Genomic DNA, 18035 nt, shown 5'->3' with positions numbered 1-18035 from the left:
TGGCATGGAATAAAATGTTCTGAACAGAGTACCAATAGCACAGGTCTCAAGATTCACCATTAAATTGGGACCTTGTGGGACAATGGACCTTGCCAGGAATCTTGATAAGGTAGAGCACATCTGAGTCCCTGGCCTGTGGGCAACCACATGAGAGCCACCTGCACTACTTTCTGTCAGATTCCTGGCCTACAGCATGTGTCCACACTCCCCATGTAGGCCATGTAGCCCAAAACAGAGTTCTTCATGCTAATGAGGTATCTAGAGACCCTAAGGGATTAACCAATAAGCTTCCCTTCCTATACTTTCTTCCCTGAAAAAGGTATTTAATCCCTGGTCCACCCTGAGAATTTGGTACACTTCCACATTCCACAATGAACAGTCAATAAATGGTATGAATAAACATAGACTGTCTCTTCCATCGAATCCCCAAGGGAAGCACAGAGAAGGCCTTAGCTTACAGATCCTCAGCCTAAGTCTCTGGTAGAAGGCCCTTCTCTACTTCCAGACAACTGCTGCTACATTCCCCAATGAGTTAAGCCAGATTTCCTCACTTCTCTAGTCCTGGGTTCCCCATTGTTCTCAGTTCACAGACCCCAACAGTACAGGCCTTATTATGGGACCATGTACCCCTGTTCCTTCATGCCAAACTCTTCTGTGTGACACCCTAGAGGCAACTGAGTATCCAAGAGTTAAGGAGCCACAACTTCAGCCCCCTCATCTCATATTGCATTTTCTGATCCTGTGAACAGTGTTTTGGTACTGTCCTAAAGCCCAGCACCCAATGGCAGGTGTACAGGAAAATTCAATCTCCCTTCACTTTACCTGCCTAACAGCCATATCCCACAGCCCAGAGGTGGGGCAGAATATGGACCCAAGGACCTCACAATACTCATACAGCAAAGAACACCATTTAGACAAAGCAGGAACATCTAGAATGATAAAAATAGTGTTACCAGTTACCCATGTAATAGATGGGTAATTTCCAAAATTACAAAAGAACACAAAAAATTAGATATCAAAGAAAGAAATAACCCAAGATTAAAATGGAGTACAGATATAGACCAAGTATACTCATAAGAGGAAACACAAATGTCTGCAAAATGCTTAAAGAAATGTTGAACATTTTTAGTCAACAGGGAAATGTAAATAAAAGCTACATTGTGATTTCGTTTTACACCTATCAGAATGGCTAAGATCAACAAAACAAGTGAAAGACCATGGTGACGAGGATGTAGAGTAGGGAGAACACTCTTCCATTGCTGTTGGGAATAGAACTTGTACAGATACTACAAACATCAATGTGGTAGCTTCTTGAATTAGTCTAATTCCAGATACTATTATAAAACTCTTGGACATATGCCCAAAAGTCAATGCATCCCACTGCAGAGACACTTGTTCAACCATGTTCTTTCTTGCTCCATTGATAATACACAGAAAATGGAGAAAACATATGAACGTACACAATGAAGTACTACATAGACATTAAGAAAAAATTATGAGCGTCATGCCAGCACGCATGTGGCTAGAAGACAATCAGAGAGGCCTGGCTACCATGGGGTCTGCTTACAGCATAAGTCACTACAATGTACAAGAATGGAGCAGAGAAAGAGGAGATGAACAGCTTGAGCACTATGAATAGAAATGGAACTGGAAACTCAAGTGTGATAAAGAGCTGTGTGTTGTGCATAGCATGTATTGCCCTTTGAAGCTATGGAAAAGTTCAGGCTTGTGCTGCATCTGGAGGCCATGTCTGGGTCCATGGCCATGTAGCAAAAGGGATCTGTGCCCTTAGTTCATCTTACCACCAAAGACCATGTGGATGTTCCTCGTTTAGACCATGTTGAAGTCCAAGGATTAGGAAGATCTAGCCCGGACCCTTGTCTGCCATGAGGAGACGTCTCCTCCCCCTACCTTTTGTCACCTGAAACAGGTAGGAGAGCTGTAACCTAGATCATAGGAGCAGGAGAGCTGGCCCTGCCCCTTGCAAGCCACAGCATTTAGGAGAGTAGGCTTTGTACTTTGCCAGCTGGCCTTTGTGGCAAAAGTATAAAAGGTATGCTTGGCTGTTGCTAAGGGTATGAAAGCAGTCTCATTTTGACTGGGGCATTCGGTGAGCTAGCAGGGGCAGTGCTGATGAACTGGCCCAGGTACAGTGGGCGCAGGACACCTGGCCGGCTGACCAATTCAGCTAACACACAGCCCCTGATCCAGGAGCTTGAGTTGGCCACCCCAACATTTGCCCCATCTATTAAATGCTGGAGCTGGTAACAAAACGGGTCCTACAAATCCAAAGCAGCAGGATCTCTATGACATAGGAGAACAATAAGATATCCAGGGGGAGTCCTAGTAAGGATCCAGTATTGATAGTGCAGCAGAAGCTAAAGGCTTCCAACTAGACAAACAATGACTCATCACAAGGAACATTTGCAAGTAAAGATGTATGGACAAGTATATACTGTGGGACATGCTTTGACAGATGGTAACTTCCATGATGAGATTGGTTTTGCTGTTGTCTGTTGTTTTGTTTTGTTTTGTTTTGTTTTACTCTGTGTAGGGGGTTTGCAAAGGTGGAGAGCAGATATGAAGGGATACAGAGATGCCTAAGACTTGGGTACATGATGTGAAATTCACAGAATCAATAAAAAGTTTAAAAACACATCATCTGTCATCTAATTTACAGGTAAATGCATGGAACTAGAAAAAAATCATATAAGTGAGACAGCCCAGACAGAGGAAAAGTATTATATTAATATTAGCTTTTAAGTAAATGACAGCCAATCTGTAATGCAAAGATTCACAGAGGTCAGGTACAGAGTATGGAAATATTGAGGTACACAATTGGCTCTCCCTATATAAGGGACATAGACTATACAGGGATGGATGGAGAGAGGGAAGATTGGCATGGGAAGAACATGTGGAAGAAAGAAGGGGTTAACAGAGAAAAATACAGAGAGATAGGGGTCATTTGATGGGTAGTATCAAAATCTAAACCAATAGAAGCTTCCTAAAATACAAATAAAAGGCAGTCTCAATGAAATAATAAGATAAACAGACCCCAACTGGTCAACTGTTATCACCACATGAAGCTACCAGGATCAGGATCAGGTTATGCCTAATTGAGTTGTTGGCCAAAGTCATATCATGAGAACCTCCAAACATCCCAGATGTTACTAGACTTCAGGGTATTCTCTACAAACTATCCAAATGGCTCTACTGTTGATCATAGCACCTACACAAATTATTAAACACGGAGAAGCCATCTGGTACCTACATTGAGCATTAACCATTAACGTTGTAGTGACTTTGGTAAAAGAAGGTACTCTGTATGCTCTCAAAGGAAAATATAATCAGCAACCCAGTCACAAAACTTTTATCTACTATGTTGTCCTGCCTGTAAGATAAGCCAGAGCAATGGCAACACAGTGGTTCCTGAGTATCCAAACCAACATTTGATTTTATTGCTAACCCTTTTATGGTATGGAACCCATTTTTTTTGGATGATCAGTGATCACAGACCTGAGAATAAATAACCCAATGTCCTAAGGTAAACCCAAATACTACTGTTCAGAGGGGGTTGGGGGGGAAGGAGAATAAAATGTTGGTCATTCGGCTGGAGGCTTTCCACAGAGATCTCTGTTCCAGCTAGGTGCATGGGTTCAGGAGAAAGGGAGAGAACTAGGGTAGGGAGGCAGAACTGCTTCTGCCCTCTGCTGCTGGTGCTGCTCCACCTCCATTTGCATCACTGCCACTTGGATTCATCCAGAACTCTGGGCCTGACTGAGCCAGAAGGAGACTGACTAACCAGCAAGGGATGCAGGAGATCTTCTGGAGGCGATTTCAGGAGAGTAGGTCTCTTCCCCAAGCAAAGGTGTTATGGCTTTTATGTCAGAAGCTCTCAAACAATGGAGTAATTCCTGCACACCTTTAATATGAATAGGATTCTTAAGTATAATTTCTGGCTGGGTCAGTGTCTGACAGCAGGTAATTCCTATTGGGTTGGCCCGAAAGCTTGGTGAATACCTCATCTACAGATTTGGAGACAAGGTCCTGCTTTTACATGACTGATCTGTCATGAGCCTATGTGACCTGTGGTCATGTCCTCCCCTGTGGAGGAGGGGCTTGAGGCATTGCCCTACTTGACTGATGTATCTCAAACCTCTTTGCATGGAGGTATGGGGGGCTGTAGCTGCGTGAGAGGGGCCTGATCCCCTGGGTGACTGAGAATGCTCCTGCTGTCCCTTAGGGTTCCCTGGGGATTTGACCTATCTCAAACAGTACTCAGGGTATCTTTCACAAATCGCCACCCCACAGTAAAGAACAATAAATAAATAAATAAATAAATAAATAAATAAATAAATAAATAAAGGAAAGAAAGAAAAAACCAGGAAGCTGTAGCACAGACTTTTAATCCCATCACTCAGGAGGAAGAGAGTCAGATATCTGAGTTTGAGGTCAGCCTGAACAACAGAGTCTTTCAGGATAGCCAGGGCTAAGATAGGAAAAGAAAATGTAGCAATAAAATGATTCCTAATGCCTTTATGCTATACTCATAGATTATTGACTAGATCAGCCATCTTCGGAGAAACTAATACATAGAAACACTGCCATACACAAAGGAGAATATGACAGACCCTGGGACACTCAGTCCTAAATGGGATATCACTAAAATACTTTTCCAAGGGCTTGGGGAATAGGAGGCAGAAAGGAGTATGAGACAAAGAGGATAGGAAATACCCAGAAAATAAAGACCCTCTATTACCAATCTACATATGAGCTCAAAGAGACTGAGGCAGCATGCACCCAGCCTACATAGATCTGCACCAGTGAAAGCAGAGAGGAGAAGCAGACACACATTGATTCAGTGAGGTAAACCAATCACAAAAGAACACACATGGTATGCACTCGCTGTTAAGCGGATATTAGCCCGAAAGCCTGGAATACCCAAGATACAATTCATAAACCACGAGAAACTCAAGGAGAAGAAAGACCAAAGTGTGGAGCTTCAGATCTTTAAGAAGGGGGAAAAATACTCACAGGAGGAAATACATAGACACAGTGTGGAGCAGAGACTGAAAGGCCATCCAGAGACCGCTACACATAGGGATGCAGTCCCATAAACAGCCACCAAACCCAGACAATATTGCAGATGCCAAAAGGTGCACACTGATAGGAACCTGATTTAGATGTCTGCTGAGAGGCTTTGCCATGCCGGAGACTTACAAATACAGAGGCTCACAGCCAACCATTGAACTGAGAACTGGGTCCCCAATGAAGGAGTTAGAGAAAGGACGAGCTGAAGGGGTTTGTGGCTTCATAAGAAGAACACAATATCAACCAACCAGACCACCCCAGAGCACTCAGAGCTTAAACTACCATCCCAAGGGAATACAGGGATGGGCCTATAGCTCCATCTGTATATGTAGCAGATATGGCCTTGTCGGGCACCAATGGAAAGAGAAGCCCTTGGTCCTGTGAAGGTTCAATGCCCCAGTGTAGGGAAATGACAGGGGAGGGAGGTGGGAATGAGTGGGTGGGTGGGTGAGGGAGCACCCTCATAGAAGCACAGGGGTGGTGGAATAGTGGGTTTCTGGAGGGAAAACCAGGAAACGGTATAACAGTTAAAATGTAAATAAAAGATGCAATTAAAATATGTGTATTTGCATGTAACAGCAATTAATAAGAAAAACATCAAAACTCAAAAAAAAAAGTAGAGAAGCAGTCATCTCCAATTGATAACCTCTTACAATGTAAACTTATTTTCCTCTTGCTGTTTCTGATTAACATGGAGTCACTAACCTTGGCATGGAGAACATTCCCCAGAAGGAGAAACATGAAGTAAAGTCTGTACTTTATTATGTAAACAAGATTTACACTTACAGCAACCATCAGCATAGGAGGCTGATGTCCTGTTGGCTCTGCTCCAGCAGCAGGAACTGTGCCATATCCTCCTGTCCATGACCATGCTGGATCTGATAAGTCTGTTTGTCGTTGTCCTGTATATTTCAAAATACTTTTCTTCCTTTTTATCTGATCTCCATTTCTACTACACCAATGCAAAAAATGATCTCAGTTGCCAATTGAGAAGTATTTTTGGATATTTTATAATGTCCTGTTATAAACCATGGTACCTAATATTTATATCCTGCATGACTTCCTCCCTTAGCAACTCTTATCTTCAGCTACATGACTCATGTCCTATCGATATGACTTGTCATGTCCAAGGAGGCATTCTACTGCATTCTGGAAGCTGCAAAGTTCAGACTCATCACCCTTTTCTCTAAACTTGCCATCATGTTAGTAGATGATTCAGGCTGCTGACCATGTGGCAAAAAACACACTGAGACCAGACTGAGAGAGATATCTAGTCATTCTGTATCGATGAGTACAGCTCCCAATAGACCTACAACATGAAATCAGACATAAATCAAATCTCAATGGAGACAACAAAGAGAACTGTCTAGCCAACGCAAATTTGTGTGAAAAATAATATCTATGCAGTAATTTGTAACTTAGACATGAAGAAAGACACTGTGTATCTTTGGGAATTTGCTTTTATTGATGAAAAATATCACTATAGACTTACTCCGAACACATTTTCTGTGTTCTCACATAAAAAATCCTGGAAACTGATTTTGAGAGAAGAATGCAGAAACACACCTTTAATTATTGTCAGCAGTGATCTTAATTGTTGCAATGTTTGAATTACATGTCTCATTCTTAACCATGCAGTCCTCAGTGAGTTCAGAGATAAGCGTTGTTTAACTGGCTACTGACTAATATTACAATTATCAGCTAGTTCCATAAGTAAATAATGAGATACTCATACCATGTTTAGATAGCATCTTGTAGTCTGTATACTAAGTTTATCTCCACATTTCTCCTCTGAGAAATGAGATGAATATAGCCAATGACTCTATAGAATTACTCTTTTAAACATACACACTTTTAGGTAATTTTTTTTTTACTCAGAGAAAGAGTAGCACTCCTTCATTGCTAATGGGAGTGCAAACTTGTACCACCACCCTGGAAATCCATCTGGCTGTTTCTCAGAAAACTGGAAATAGTACTACCTGAAGACCCAGCTATACCACTCCTGGGCATCATGAAGTTTCAAGCAAATGGATGGAACTTAACTCAGACACAAAAGGACATGAATATTGTTATGTACTCAGTTATAAATGAATATTAGCCATAAAGTACAGGATACCCACAATATACTCCACAGATCCTAAATGGGCTAAATAAGGAGAGCCCAAGTGAAGATGTTTGAGGTCCAGGAATATGAACAGAAAACTGCAGCTGGTAGGGGTGAAAGATAGGAGGCATCTTTAGAATGTGCCAGAGACCTGGGATGGGTAAAGGCTCCCAGGAGTCAATGAAAGTGACCTTAGATGGGAAGCATAGCAGTGAAGATATGGAACCTGAAAAGGACACCTATTGTAGCCAGGCAGGGTTTCCAGTGGAGGTATAAGGACCCAACCCAACCACAATACTTTTGACTCAAAATTTGTCCTGTATACAAGAATGCAGGGCCAAAAATGAAGCAGAGTCTGAGGAAATGGCCAACCAACAACCTTCCCAACTTGAGATTTATCTCATAGGAAAGGGCCAGCCACTGAGACTACTGAAGATATTCTGTTATGCTTCAATAGGGACAAGAACAACAGAAAGCCCATGTGCTCTTGGAAACTGAATGTCTCTTTACTCAATGATCACTTGGTCATGAAAGAAATAAAGAAAGAAATTAAAGAGTTTATGGAATTCAATGGAAATGATGGCACAATATACCCAAACTTGTGAGATACAATGAAAAAATTGCTAAGAGGAAAATTCATAACATTAAGTGCCCAGTTAAAGAAATTAGAGAGATCCTACACTAGCAACTTAACAACATACCTGAGAGATGAAGAACAAAAAGAAACAAACACACTCAAGAGGAGAATGCAGGAAATAGTCAAACTATGGGCGAAATCAACTAAACAGAAAAAAGAGAAAGATACAAATAATCAACAAAACTAAAAGCTGGTTCTTTGAGAGAATCCATCAGATAAATACAGGCCTAGCCCAACTAACTAAAAGGCACAGAGACAGTATACGAACTAACAAAATCAGAAATGGAGGAAATTCAAAGAATCATCAGACCCTACTACAAAAATCTATACTCAACAAAATTCGAAAATCTAGATGAAATGGCTCTTTTCTGGAGAGACACCACATATAAAAGCTAAGTAAATAGCAGGTATACTTTCTAAACAGGCACATATCCCCTAAAGAAATAGAAAAATATCATTAACCCCCCCCAAACAACAAGACAAAAAGACTAATCAGCAACACACAAAGCCCAGAGCCAGACAGCTTTAGTGCAGAATTCTACCAGACCTTCAAAGAAGACCTAAAACCAATATTCCTCAAAATATCCCATGTAATAGAAACAGAAGAAATACTACCTAACTCATTCTATAAAGCCACAATTACACTGATAAGTAAACCACACAAGGATCAAATGAAAAAAGGGAACTTCAGACTAATTTTGCTTATGAATATCGATGCAAAAGTACTCAAGAAAATTCTTGCAAATTGAATACAAAAACACATCAAAACCATCATTCACCATGATCAAGTAGGTTCAATATAGGAAAATCCATTAATGTAATCCACTATACAAACAAATTTTAAAAATCACATAATCATCTCCTTAAATGCTGAAAAGCATTTGACAAAATGCAATACACCTTCATGATAAAAGTATTGGAGAGATTAGGAATTCAAGGTCCATAAGTAAATGTAATGAGAGCAATTTACTGCAAACCAACAGCCAATATCAAATTAAATGGAGAGATACTTGAAGCAATCCCACTAAAATCAAGGACAAGACAAGAACGCCAACTCTCTACGTATCTATTCAATATTGTACTCAAAGCTGTAGCCAGATCAATAAGACAACAAAAGGAGATGAAGGGGATACAAATTGCCAAAGAAGAAACAAAGGTACCACTACTTACAAAAATATGATAACGTATATAAACTACTCCAAAACTTCTAACATAGAACTTCTACTTCTGATACACAATTTCACAAAGTGGCTGGATATATAATTACCTTAAATAAATCAGTAACCTCCCTCTACTCAAAGTATAAACGGGCTGAGAAAGAAATTAGGGAAATTACACCCTTCACAATAGTCACAAGTAATATAAAATAAAATGGTGTGACTCTAACCAAGCAAGTGAAAGATCTGTATGATGATACCTTCAACTCTCCTGAGAAATAAATTAAAGAAGACCTCAGAAAATGGAGAGATCTCCCATGCTCATGGATTGACAGGATTAACATAGTAAAGATGGTCATGCTACCAAAGGCAATTTATAGATTCAATGCAATCCCCATCAAAATCTCAATACAATTCTTCAAAGACATGGAAACAGTAATTCCCAAATTCATCTGCAAAGGCAAAGACACACAGAATAGCCAAAACAATCCCTAACAATAAGTGAACTGCTGAAGGAATCATGATCCCTTATTAAAGATCTACTACAAAAAAATAGTGATAAGAACTGAATGGTATTGGCACAGAGACAGACACGTTGATCAAGAGAATGGAATTGAAGACCCGGAAATAAAACCACAAACTTACCTACACTTGATCTTTCTCACAAAGTCAAAAATATACAATGGAAAAAAGAAAGCATCTTCAATAAATGGTGCTGGTCCAACTGACAGTCTGTATTCAGCAAAACGAAAATAGAACCTTATTTGTCACCTTGAACAAAGCTCAAGTCCAAGTGGATCAAGGGCCTCCACATAAAAACAGATACACTCAATCTAATAGAAGAGAAAGTGGGAAAGAACCTTGAACTCGCAGGCACAGGGGGAAATTTCCTAAACAGAACTTCAATGGTTAAGGTTCTAAGACAATTAATAATTGGGACTGGAAAGCTTCTGTAAGGCAAAGGACATTGTCAATAGGACAAGTCAACAACCTACAGATGGTAAAAAAACTTCACTAACCCCACATCCCACAGAGGGCTACTATCCAAAATATATTAAGAACTCAAGAAGATAACCTCCGGGGTTGGGATTTAGCTCAGTGGTAGAGCGCTTGCCTAGCAAGCTTAAGGCCCTGGGTTCGGTCCCCAGCTCTAAAAAAAAAAAAAAAAAAAAAAAAAAAAAAAATAAGAAAAAAAAGATAACCTCCAAAAAAAAAAAACAACAAGATCAAAAATGGGCTATAGAACTAGACAGAGAACTCACAACAGAGGAATCTCTAATGGCTGAGAAGCACTTATAGAAATGTTCAAATTCCTTAGTGATCAGGGAAATGCAAACCAAAGGACCCTGAGATCCCACCTTACACCAATCAGAGTGGCTAAGAGCAAAACCACAGGTGACAACACATGTTGACAAGGATGTGGAAACAGAGGAATACTCCCCTACTGCTGGTGGGATTGCAATCACATTTGGGAAGGAGAAGAAAGCAAACACCATAGTGGGGAGGGAGAATCCTGGGTTGGAAAGGAGATAGGGAGGATAAGAGGGGAACATGATCTGGTATTGGGTGAGGGAAAATGATTGAAACACTGAGGGCCAGCAGAAAGAATGGAAACAGGCAACCTTGTAAGGTAATGTCTGGGACCCTACAGAATGTACCAGGGACCTGGGAGGTTAAAGACTCGCAGGACTTAAGGGAACAATCTTAGATAAAAATCCCTTCAGGGGAGAGAAGGGATGTATAGAACCCACCTCCAGCAACAAGACAGGGCATCAAGTGAGGGATGGGGTTGATATCCCACAGTCAAAGCTCTGACCTGTAATGTTCCTGTCTAAAAAAAAAAATAAATAAATAAAATAAAATAAAATAAAAACTGCAGGGCTGGAGAAGATCCTGAGGAAAAAAGAAAGTCCAGCAACAGGCCCAAACTGGGATACAGCTTAAGGGGAGGTTCCAAGGCCTGACACTGTTACTGAGGCTGTGGGGTGCTCACAAAAAGGGGCCTATCATCTCTGCCTTCTGAAAGACCCAACAAGCAGTTAAAAGAGTCAGATGCAGATATTTACACCCAACCAATGGATAGGAGCTGCTGGCCCCTGTTGTTGAATTAGGTAAAATCTGGAAGAAACCGAGGAGGAACATGACCCTATCGGAGCACCAGCAGTCTCATTTAACTTGGACCCTAGAAATCTCTCAGCCACTGAGTCACCAACCAGGCAGCATGAACCGGCTGATATGAGGCCCCCAACACAAACAGCAGAGGACGGCCGGGTCTGGGTTCACTCAGAGAAGATGCACCTAACCCTCAAGAGACTGGAGGCCCAGGGAGTCGGATGGGGTATGGCTTGTAAGTGGGGTTGGGACATCCTTGTGGTAATGGGGAAGGGGGAGAGAAGGTATGGGATGTGGAACTGTCAAGGATTGGACCATTACGGGGATAAAATCTAGAGTTTAAAAGAAAAGATTAAATAAAATTTAAAAAAAGAAATATTACTCAGCTCTTGAACACAACAGCTTTTCGAAAAAATAGTACGCTACATTATCAAAATATAGAAATAAGAGCAAATGAAATATAAAGCAAGAATTAGATTTTAAAGCAAAAAGAAACATTTATGGATAAGCTCCTTTTAAATACCTTATTAATGATCTATGGCAGTGAAGGCTCATCATGTGTTGGTGGATTCTCCTGTGATTATGTCTTTGGGAAGGAGCTGTGTTGAGACTGACGCAGAACCGGCTATTCTTTGGGTTTGCATTCATTATGATTTTCCTTTACTTGTAAACCAGGAACTGGTGTGTGTGTGTGTGTGTGTGTGTGTGTGTGTGTGTATTGGGTAGACTTTCACTTGTACTCAAGATCCCCCAGATTCTAAACTCTGAGTAACTAATATCCAAGCTTCACTGTGGTTGCAAGGAGATTGAAGTTTGGGGTCAGCGAACAGTGCTCTGAGTTGGCAGGGAGGGTGGGGCTAAATGACTGCAACACTACCCAGTATTACCTATTATGGAGACAGGTGGCTGCAGAAATTGAGCACCCTGCCAGTTCATTTGACACATCCTGGAATCAAGCTATAATGGGGGGAAATTGCCTGTTCATTGGAAAAATTTTTGAGTGTTTTTGACATAGAGAGAACCAGTCCATTGTAAGTCGTTCAGTTCCTTGGACATGGAATCCAAACAGTGTGATTGTAGAGAATGGTAGCCGAGGTCAATTTCTACTGAATTGTGAATGTGAAGGAACTTCTAGCCTTAAATCCCTTTCAAATTATTGAACTTAAAATTGGTATAGTATACAAAGCTAATCTTTTTCCCCTAAAAAGTCTATTAATATTTTATAACCAGAGGAAAATAACTGAGACTATTAACCCCTAAGTGACTGCATAGTTATGTGCTTAAATAAAATCTAGGCAGCTGTTTGACTATTACTCTGTCTTAGCTAAACATTTGCCATTAAAGGTAATGTAGAAACAATACCAATACGATCTGTCCTGTTACTTTTGCTCTTCCCTGAAGCCTCTTCAAATGTTAGGATAAAGTCATTCTTTTCTCCTTTATAACATCACCTCAGTTTCATCTTCAGTTCCCTTTATAGCTCAGTTCTACTCCAGCAATTCTGGGAAAGAAAGATTTAGAGTCACACAATATTGGAACTCCTGCGAGCTCCTCTTCAGGGTAAGTGCACAGGTTGTAAAGAACCTAGGACATCAGACCCAGATCACAACAGGCCAGAACTTATCTGAGAGACAGAAAGTCTTATAGCTCTGTGAGATCCAGAGTTTCAATATCAATGGACTTAAGGAGTAAGCCCAGGTTCTCTTTTAAACAGTTTTTGGTTTTCTTAAAAATACCCAGTAGAAATTTGACATTGAATAAATATTAATCAGAAGCTTTTTCCTGACTCCTTGAAGACATAATTCTTTTGGTAAGAGTTTGGTCTTCTCTGTATGTCAAACATGGAATAAGAAAATAGATCCTACTCCACAGACTTTCATGATCATCAAATGCAAAGAAGTTATATATAATAACATGTTTGTGGGAGAGAATAGATTCCCACTAAGTCATAAACTACATAAGCATCAGCAGTGTTATACAATACACAAATAGACACACACACTCACACACACACACACACACACACACATGCACAAGCATGCACACACACATGGTCTGGTGTTTCCTCCAAACTGAAATGGGAGGTCACAATTTGATTCTGTTACTGTGTTCCTAACTTTACTATGCACACATTTTCATGTAGTTTCCTTTTTCTAAATGAGTAGGTGTTTACCAAACACTCCTATCAAAGTTACACTTGTGGCTTTTTAAATCAAGTTTTGTCTTTCCCTTATTCAAATCAGCTGGTTTGAAATTACTTCCAAGTATGGATATTTTAATAAAGTCACAGATGTAACTCTGATCAGGATTAAAATCAAATTGACTCATTTTCTGGGAATGATGCCTTTCAAAGCTAAACCCAGACATAATTCCATTCTTTCTTTCAGAGTGCTCTTATGCTGATTATATTGCCAAAATATTCAGTTGTATTTTATATTTTTCCTTGTGATTAAATGGGCAATCAGAGAAAGAAAATATAACAAATCAGAATTAGAAAAGAAAGGTGACTGTGGCTCTTGCTCTTATGTCTTGAAGGGATGCAAAGCTCTGTATCCCTTCCTCTGTATCCTGTACAACACTTCAGTACCACGCACTGACACTGGTGGCTTCATAATTGCCCATGACAATGGCATATATAGAGGGTATCGGCTTCATGGCTATGGAATTTGTGTTGATAATTTTCTCCTAGAAAACAGAGTACACATTTAAATAGTAGGGTTACTCACCATGCATTTAAAAATAATACAAGTCTGACATAAAGGAAAGCTTACGTTAGCTTTTACAAATTTGGATCAACAATTACAAGCTAGGCTAAACCATCTGTTTTATTTGCATAGCACATTCTATAAATCATACACACAGAAACATATACAAATCATAGACATAAGAAATATTTGCATGACTGAATATATAGCGTAGGTTGGAGAAATCATATCTTAGAATACAGGCATTTTCACAAGTCTAGAAGTTCAAAGACCTGGAAGATGATTTCCAGATTGTGAGATTCTGAGCAAGAATTTTGTTCAATAATTCCACTAAAGCAAAACTGGCACATATGAACTATGTATTTTTAGGTTTTGTAATGATGTATGGTTAAAAGCACCACAAAAATTAATGAGCTTATTTAAATGTCTCAATTTTTTTCTCTTATCTTGATGCTCTCAGCCTGCCACTTTGCTTTTGGTTAATATTCCTTCTGAGTGTGTGTGTGTGTGTGTGTGTGTGTGTGTGTGTGTACATGTGGTATGAGTACAGTATGTCATCTACTTACTTTTTAATTAGGTATGATTATCTTGAAACTCATTCACATTGTATTATGCATAAATTATTCATCACTAAATTAAATATTATATGTACACCTATACAAGTTTGTTCACCCATTTATAAAATAGATAGTGTTTGACTTGTTTCCAGTATGACACTCCTTTGAAGAAATCCACTCTGAATATTGCCTCTTGCAGGAATATCTTCGTGTATAATGGATAGCCTAATAAGTTGGGCAGGAATGCTTCTAGCGTTTGGCCATTCCTTTCCATTAGTTTTTAATTAGCTACAGTACAAACAGTAATGGATTTCACTGAGTCATTCCCACACCCATTTACTTTCTGTTAATTCTCCTTCCAGACTCCCCTCTACCAATCAACCTCCCACATCTTTCTTACTGCTTACTGGTGTTCTTCATCTAAATATCCCCTATCCAAATTCATGCCATATAGATTCTCTTAATTCATGCCGTAAGATTCTTTTAAATCTTAATACTGTTAAGACTTCTGTTTTCAAACTTGCCATGTTATATTTTCTTCTTTCACGCATATCCCTATACACACACACACACAAACACACACACGCACACACACACTACCATCCTACCATCATACCACATGAAAATAAAATATGTCTGTAGTTACCATATCCAGTTTAGTAAGTAATGATAACCTTGTGCTCTGCAGTAAGTGGCTAAGAGCACTGACTGATCTTCCAGAAGCGCCTAGTTTAATTCTTAGCTATGCATGTAATCTAGAGTGGCTGGTAACTCATATTCTCTCGAATTTGACACCCTCTTCTAGCTTTCCCAGACAATGCGTGCACATGGTGCAATGATACACATTCAGGCAAAAACACCCATACATATAAAGTTAGCACATTAAATATCTAAAAGAAAAATTAGACAATCATTACCACTGCTTGAAGAAGCAATCTTAACTAAACTTGTATTTTTCCACTAATATTTTCTTTAGATAGTCCCCTTTCTTTAGAAGTTTTCCTCTCAGATCCTATAAGATTTGTCAGTCAAAATCATGGCCAAACATGTGTGTTATACTTGGGAAGAAAAACCTGGCAGATCCCATGTCACTCACATCTCTAAACAATTCGGTGAGTACATTGGAAGATTATACTCTGTTTGAAAAAAAAAAAGAGATGACTTCATTGAAATATGGGGCATGAGAGCATTTGTACCTTATGGTATTTTGACACTTTAATATTGTGTGGTAATTCAGCATTCACAGGTAAGGCCAAACCTGTACCCAGACAATGGTCTACAAGAAGTAGATTTCCTTTGGAGAGAGGTTCCAAAAGTCAGGTTCTTATTTCTCCTACTTCACCATGATAGGGCAATGAAAATCATCCCAAATATTTATTGTAATGTTATATACAAAATGTCTTGTGGATGATTGAATCTCATTCATGATTATAGATGTGAATAATATAAGAGTAATAAATCACTCTCATTTGATAAAAGACTTATTTATTTTGTTCCATTGTTTTGCAAATTTTAAGGTGTCTGTGTCTTATTGAACTTAAATCTAGATTTAAAAAGCATACAGAATTTTGTTTATAATTTCAAAGAGCATATAATACATTTCAGTTTGGGAGATATGTCAATATTGAATATCATTTTGCAAATTAAATTAATAATATTCCCAATCAGTGGAATTATATTCAGAGTTGTAGAAATCATACACAACATCAAATTCATTGTGAATTTTTGGCCAAACAAAGGAAAAGCAAAGGATTCAAATATGGGTTCCTAATATTCAATATCAAGTATACCACATGAATGCTGTTATTAACAAAAATTTATAATTTTACATCTATTTTAGATAAAATACACAGTGATATATAGGTGCTTGTGGATGACTTTATTTGTTATGAACAAAGCCTGAAGGTTTGTTTTAGGGACTCTTTTCATTCCATGCATGCTGGTAAAATAATCCAGCACTTGGAACGTCAATATAAAAGGACTGTGTGAGGTTGAGGTCAACCTGGGCTATGTGGGACCCTGTCTTTACCAACAAAAGTGATCTTTCCATTTTCAAATTATAGAAATCAATTATTTTAGTTTAACATTCATTTATAGGCAAGTAAAATGTGTGTGTGTTTATTTATGTGTGTGTATGAAAAATACATAAGAGAAATAAACTTCCTACAAAATATGGTCAAATAGAAGAATAGCATTATGTACTTCTTTCATCTTCAAAGAACAGCTTCTGCTCTCTTTGTTATTGCTGAAGGGTAAAGAAACCTTCTGTGGAAATTATCCTAACTAATATAACTCCTTGCACATTAGGAACCAGGTGAAACTTTTATATTAATTCAGTATGGCTTGGCTCTTAAGTAGAAAACCTTGCGTCTGGACCAATCAAAGTGTGAGAACTTCGCTCCTGGAGTCAAAGACAAATTAGCATATTTCGGAGTTCCTGGGTTTACATTGTAAAGTTCAGAAAAATTGTAAGTCTGCGAATACGGGAAAAATTTCAAAGAATGCCAAATATTTTCTTAGATGAATAGAAGACATGTCAATGGCCATCAAATTTTTTCACTGAATTTCACAGCCCCCATTCCCCAAAGCCTCAATAACTTCCCTACTTCAGAAAGTGAGTCACATACACTCTTATGAGAGGATGAACCCCTATGTCTTTCATTTCTACTTCTGGATTCTGCTCGCCTCAAATACTTATTTCGGAGTGTCTTTTGTTGTACTAAATGGATGTACTTCCTCCTGTGTCTGAAATATTTATGAGTTATCCTGAGTATATCAGGAAGGCTCAGATGTGAAATATAAACCTACTGAATTCACAGAAGCTCTACTACAGAGAAAAATATTCAGGGTAAGAGACAATTATACAGACAAATGTGCTAAATACTATAGAAGATATTTCACATTTGGTACTAATACTAAAAAGAAAGGTGAAGAAACATGCATTCTTTAAAATCTATTTTGGAAATTCGTGATTCATTACATCACACTTTTTCACTTTGAAATTGTGAAATGAATTAAATTTATGAGTTCATCTCCAGAGGAGTTTTTTGTCCAGTTTTCTGCTGTGTTTCTGAATGTACCTTATCTAGTTTAATAACTTCTCTTGTCTTCAATGATGCCCAATTCAATTTCAATTCTTCATGTATTCTTTAACCCCATTTCTTCTTTTGTATTACTATTCAGACTGAATATATTTTACTAAGATGACTAATCCACAAATGCCTCAATTTGGATCTGTTAAGAATGAAGCCCTATCAATTCCATCCCAACGTCCCTCATCCCCACATTTCATTCTCCTTTTAACCACACCCCATTTGGATTTTATTATTGCCTCATGCTTTGTGCGTCTTTGGTAAGTTCGTTTATTTAATTTAGATCTAAATAGTCAAGGTTCTAAGATTTAGACTTAATACTTCATTTCTACTACTCTTTTGTGATTCCTGGTGCCTTGCATTTATTTTTATTACTCACAAAATAGTTTAGTCACTTTAAATGTTGCTTGCTATGTAAGAATTATTCTGGGTTTCATAATATGGGAAATTCACAGAAGCTCCTGATTTTTTATTGGCCCAATATTTAACAGTAACTGTAAATTTCATATTTAGAGTCTTGAAATTCTGTGGTGGTTTGAAATGTCCACTTTCTGGCTATTAGCCAAATGCTTGAATTACA

Source organism: Rattus rattus, chromosome 7 (genome assembly GCF_011064425.1).
Source record: "Rattus rattus isolate New Zealand chromosome 7, Rrattus_CSIRO_v1, whole genome shotgun sequence".
In the NCBI taxonomy this organism is placed as follows: Eukaryota; Metazoa; Chordata; class Mammalia; order Rodentia; family Muridae; genus Rattus; species Rattus rattus.
The sequence above is the reverse complement of the archived record's forward strand: the minus strand, read 5'-3'. Positions refer to the sequence as shown.